Source organism: Gopherus evgoodei, unplaced genomic scaffold (genome assembly GCF_007399415.2).
Source record: "Gopherus evgoodei ecotype Sinaloan lineage unplaced genomic scaffold, rGopEvg1_v1.p scaffold_129_arrow_ctg1, whole genome shotgun sequence".
NCBI lineage: Eukaryota > Metazoa > Chordata > Testudines > Testudinidae > Gopherus > Gopherus evgoodei.
Genome location: NW_022059792.1, coordinates 34188 through 40075, shown reverse-complemented (window position 1 = coordinate 40075; position 5888 = coordinate 34188). Strand labels below are relative to the sequence as shown.

At 53.0% G+C, this 5888-nt stretch overlaps 1 non-coding gene across 1 annotated transcript; it reads right to left on the bottom strand.

The window, feature by feature from the left end:
* Nucleotides 1–2147: 2147 nt before the first annotated feature.
* On the bottom strand, nucleotides 2148–2219 carry TRNAQ-CUG. Its single transcript has one exon. It is a non-coding gene; the product is annotated as a tRNA-Gln (tRNA).
* Nucleotides 2220–5888: the final 3669 nt, after the last annotated feature.

The following is a 5888-nucleotide window of genomic DNA, read 5'->3' as shown; positions in this document are numbered from 1 at the left end:
CGGCCTGTGTTTTAGCTACTCTCTAACCCGGGCAATACCTCTCTACAACCCCCTGAGACACTCTCAATTCTCTCCCCACCCCAAGTAAATCCTGTTCTGCTCCTTTCATAGAGATGCCTGGGACACCACTTCTCAGCACCTGAAGCCTTTGGCACTCACCTAGTGCCCCATAGATCAGCCATAGCCCTGGTTCTGCTTCTCTCTCTAGCGTGCGAAAGGAGCCAAGTCAGCAACTCCATGGGGGCTGCAGAAGCAACAGAGAGAGAAAAAAAAAAAAAGGTGCCCAGCAGCCATCTCTGCCCCTGCACCTCCCACCTGCTGGCAGGCCTGGCTGATAAGCTCCTCCTCTTTTCCTTCAGCGCCTCCCACTGGCCATTGATGGGGTGTGCTGGAGGAGTGAGGAGAGAAAGAAGTGGGGCAGGGTTGGGTAGGAAGAGATTTGATGGTTTGGGGGCAGGGCCTGAGGTGGAGCAGGCATTGAGCACTGCCCGGGAACTCTCAAAGTCAGCACCTCTGAGCGCAGAAGCTTTCCCTGAGTCTGAGCTGCCAGGATCCCTGCCGCAGAGCAAGTGCCACAAGTCTCAGCCTCTCTGTCCCACACATGGCTCTGGGCACCACCAGGAATCATTTGGCTCCTGGCACACAAGGCAACTTAAAAGCTGAGTCCCTGGACAGCAGCTCAAACCCTGGCTCCTCCCATTAAGAGCCTGATGCTCTACTGACTGAGCTAGCCAGGCTTGCTAGGAGCCTCCACCCCTTCTCTTCTTCTCCACACCACTGCCAATTCATCCTCCTCTTTCTCCAACCTGCACCTGAGGGTCACTAAATCTCCTCACCTAGACAGCCAGCCCGTCCACTGCACCCCAATCCCCCATGCCTGAGCCTCCCTGCTAAAGTCCTGCACCTGGCTCCATAGAATTAATTCTCACATGTCGCTGGGAACTCTACTTCTTGTGCCCAGAGAGTCTCGGCCCCACTCAGTAGAAGACCTGAGAAACACAGTGTCTGCCTTTCCTAAAGAAGTGTTTGGAGGGGCTTTTCTTCCCTGGCCTAATGGATAAGATGTCTGACTTCAAATCAGGAGATTTAGGGTTTAAGTCTCTTCATGGTTGTGTTGCTGCAGTTTTACCTTCATGCTGAAAGTCCTGCTCCCTTCAGGGCTGGAACCTCTTCTTGGCCGCTCAGACCAATGCTCTGGTTTCAGCTAGAGTCCTGGGAAGGAGTTGGGGGTTGGGTGTCACAAAGGCTTGGGCATGAACCACAGGTGCTTCTAGTCAAGCCCTTGCCATTCCTGACTTGCCAAAGATAATGGGCGGCTGCCCGGGCTGGCGTGTAGAGCAGTTTCCCTCTTCCAAGTGTGCGCCTGTCCCTGTGCTTGAGGGGGCTTGGTAAATAGCACCTTAGGAGCCTGGGTGTTTCTCTGCTTCTCGCCGGCTGGGGAAAAGCCTCTTGGGGTAAAATCTCCTGCCCCACTGCAAAAGTGAGCACTGTGAGTGGGAACAGACAGAGGCCACACCAGGGGACTGGCACTGCTTTCCTACCTTCTTCTGATGTTGGCCACAGAGCATCAGCAGTCGCCCTGCATGCTGGTCTGTGGGTCACTTTCAGTGGGTGTTTGGCATGGCAGGGAGCAGCCTTGCCGGGGGTCTTTGTGGCTGTCTGCTGGCCATGCATAAGCATGGTCCTCCCCTCCTCTTGCCCTGCCTTCAGTTTCTCTGTGGCTTATAAACCTTCCCTTTGAGTTGTCAGCACCAGTCGCCTTTGCTCTAGGTGTCCAGAGAAGGGAAGTTGTGAGGGGCTTCAGGCTGGGCTCCACCTCCCTCCTGCCAAGCCCTGACTATTAATCCCGGCCCTGGCACTCCTTTCGTCAAGCGCCATGTGGGTCAGAGGAAAGGTGTGGCAGGAAGCACAAGGGCCAAACTTGTGGGCATTAGGTGAAGCAGCAAGAATCCCAACCAGGTCAAACCACAGAACTACAGGCAGCCATAGCCACTTCTACACCCCAATCCATTGCAGCCATCTCAACCAAAGACCTGGCTCTAGTTTGTGTGAGTCACCCAGCAGGAGGGAAAAGACTCACTCTTAAACAACTGGAGACAGGGAAATTGAGCACTTTGAGCTCCAGGGCTTTACCACAAACCAACACAAGGTCCCACTGACATTTGAACTCAGACTGCAGGATTCAGAGTCCTGAGTGCTGCCCATTACACCATGGGACCAGCTTGTGCTGCCTTCTCTGGACATCGGTGACCTTCACGGGGCTGGCTCGTGTAAGGGACTGTTGGCCCTTTACTAAAATTTAGTGGAGTTATTGGTTGGCTAGTTCCCAGTCCCAATAGAAGGGGGAAGGGTCAATGGGAAATCAGGCCTCTGAGACTGATGTGCCCCTGGGGCAATGGTCACAAACTGGTAGAGAACACGTTAGAATTTGTTAATGGAGAAAAATTCCCGGTGAAAATTGGCAAAGCTGTGAAGATTTTGAAAAATTCCAGTGAATTTACACATGAAGATACAAACAGAGAGACAAACACACAGAGAGAAAGAGAAAATCACAGACTGCACAGGCCCACACAGACATAAACAAAAACCAAACCCACACAAACCCACACAGCACACAGAGGCATATACACAAAAGGGAAAGCCACACAAAATATAGAAAGAACAAATCCACACCAAAAAACACAGCAAAAGCCCACAACAAGAAAGCACAAAACCCACATACCAAAAGAATACTAAGCAAAAAAACAAGCTGTATGCAAAAATCATACACGCACGCACCCAAAACTATGCCAGGCATCCACCAAAATCACGCAGGACCCACATGCACATCAACATGACAGACGAAAACCACATCAACATACGGAAAGCTAGACAGGGTTTGGGTCTCACAGCAAAGAGGGTGAACACACAGCTGGTTTGGGGAGCAAAGACTGAGGGGGAGTCAGGGCAGTGCTCTGGACTCTGCCTGACCCCTCCCTGAGGCAGGTGGCTGGTGGAGAGCAGAGCCTGGTAGATCTATGGAATCTGCCCTGCTCTCTGTAAAGCAAGGGAACCTCAGTGTCTTCTGAGCTGCAATTGTATTTTCTGCAGGGCAAACTGATTGGCAGAACCCATTTGCTTAAAGAAAGCTAGTGCTTTAGGTGCGGTTTGAACTCACAACCTCAGCATCACTGCACTCAGCACTGCTACTATAAGTCCTGTACACTAACCCATTGCCCCTCTGAGGGGCTTGCTTCCTTGATTCATGGATAAATTAGGAGTTGAGGGGGGTTGCATTAACTAAAACAAATCCCTATTAATGGCTGCTGAATGGCAGCAGCAAAGGTGGGGAGCCTCCTTCTGTGTGATAGAGCTGGTTCCCACCTTCTGTTGCTGAGGGGAAGATTGGTGCATTGAACCCACCCAGTGCTGGAGCATCCCATGGGTGAGATTAACAGAACTCAAGAGGAGAGAAGAGAAGGGAGGGGAAGTCTTTTCTAGTCCTGCCTAGCGCCATTGGTCTCCTGTGGCCCTTTCGGCTCTCTGCTCCCCTGTTGGGGAGATGCAGAGACAAGCCCCCATCTGGGTGAGTCACCGAGAGGCTGTGTCCCATGGAGTGTGTGTGGGAGAGGGGGAGGGTTGGATTGGGCTCAAGGGGAGAAGGTTGTGTGTGACCGTGTGTGTGGGAGGGGGAGGGTGTGTTCCTTAGGATATAAATGATGGAAAACACAGGGGCAGTGACAGCGAAGCCCCATGTCTCAGTGTTATGACCCTGTGTGGTGCTGCCATTCACCTTCCCCTCCTATGGTCTCATCTTTCATTGAATCCAGCATTTTTTCACCTGTCATCACCACAGAGGTGTCCCACATGCCTCAGATACAGAGTGTCCCTCTTAGAGACGCCGAGGTCTGGAACTGATTTCAGCTGCTGGACAGCTCTGCTAGGTCTTCATTCATTTGCATAGGAAAATGCTGAGTGTTTAAATTCATTTCAACCATCCCCATTCAGCGAACTCCTGAACATACTGGAGATGGGTCTGGAAATCCATTTTCATTCGAAAAAGTTTTTCAAGGGAATCACTTGGATTGGAACTAGGAACCTATTATCCTGCAGGGAAACATTCACCCACTGATCTATACTCGCAACAGAGAGTGTCATGTATAGCTCAGAGCAGGAACAGTTTTTAACCTAGGGGTTACTAAACTTTCTCTCTATACAAACACCACAGCTTACAAACTCCCCACCCCCGCTCTGTGTCACCAGAGCACAACAACAACTCTCCTTGGAGCACACACAGCTCCCCAGCTCCGTGCCCGTCAGTCTCTCCAGCATTGCTCCAATCCCTTAAAGCAGGGTCTCAACCTCAATTTACCTTAGGGCCAGTGCCAGTCCTCCAATCCTCCCAGTGGGCCAATAATGTCACTCATACCGCTCAGAACCCGCCCCCCAAAACTCTGCCTCTCATCTGCCTAAGGCTCTAGGAGAGAGTTTGGGTGGGGGGAGGAGGTCTAGGGTTCAGACCCTGGGTTGGGGCTGGGGATTGGGGTGCAGGAGGGGTGCAGGCTCTGGGGGGAGTTTGGGTGCAGAAGGGGTGAGAGGCTGGTCTCTGGGAGGGAGTTTGGGTGGGGGAGGGGTTCTAGGGTGCAGGCTGTGGAATGGGGTTTGGGTGCTGGGTGCAGGCTCTGGGCTGGGGCAGGGGGTAGGGGGAACAGGAGGAGGGGTGGAGGTGCAGGCTCTAGAAGGGAGATTGAGGGTGGGTGGGAGGGGGTGTGTGGAAGGAGGGAATGCAGGCTCTGGGAGGGAGTTTGGAGGGACGAGGGGGTATGTGGGAAGGGGGTGGTGGTGCAGGCTCTGGGAGGGAGTCAGGGGTGTGGCGCTTACCTGGGGCTCCAAGGTAGGGCAGGCTGGGGGGCCTCCGCATGCTGCTGCCCCCAGGCATCAACCCCGCAGTGTCCCATTGGCTGCAGGGGCTTGGAGTGGGGGCAGCGCGTAGAGGCACAGCTCTGCCCCGCCCTGCCATGGGGAGGGGCTGGCAGCCACTGGAGCGAGCAGGCAGATGCTGCACTGCCGGGGCCCCGGGAGGGGGGGAGCGCCTGAGGTTGACAGGTGGGGCCAAGGGAGTGACCCGGTCTCAAAACTGCTGGAGCCCCATGGGCAAGACCTGGGAACCAGGACTGCCAGCCAGACAAACACCTTTAAGAGGAGGCGTCCCTCTCCCTGTCAAAAACTGATCTTCCTCCTTCAGTTCAGTGACAGCCTGAATTGTTCCTTATCCCGGCAGAGCCAGAGGATTGAAAGCAGCAACATCAAACCCTTGTGTAGCTCGCAGGGATGGACATAAACACTCCCTGGTATCTGAGGAGATGTTTAGCTTTGCCCTTGGTCAACTACAAGGCTAAAGGGAAAGGAGGTGGCGCCAGATATAAAGAGTGAAACACGACACATCATAGTTATGCCCATGGTGGCTGCAAAATCTTTTTATAGACTTTTTCTTATCAGCAGTGTATTGTTTTTTCTGGAGACTAGACCTTGACCAAGAAATTTGTACCTTGATAAAATAATCGACTGCCTCTAGTGAAAACAATGGACTTAACACCCACTGCGGTGTCCCTACACAGCTACAAGTACTAACAACAGTAACTGCCTTTTAGCCATAGTTTTAGTCAGGGCAATAAATTGAAACAAACCCGTTAAATGATTTCTCAGTTCACCCACATTCCCTAGAGCATTGGGCCACCATGTGGACGTTTCATTTCCTGCCTCTGAAACCAGCTCGGCCCACAGGGGAAGAGTTCAGTCCAGGGCCTGGTGCATTCTGGGAGCAGGGACTGTGCAGAGAAAGGGTAGATACAGGGCAGCTCTGAACACTCTGCACAGAACTGCCTGTCCTGACCCACAGCCCCTGTTAC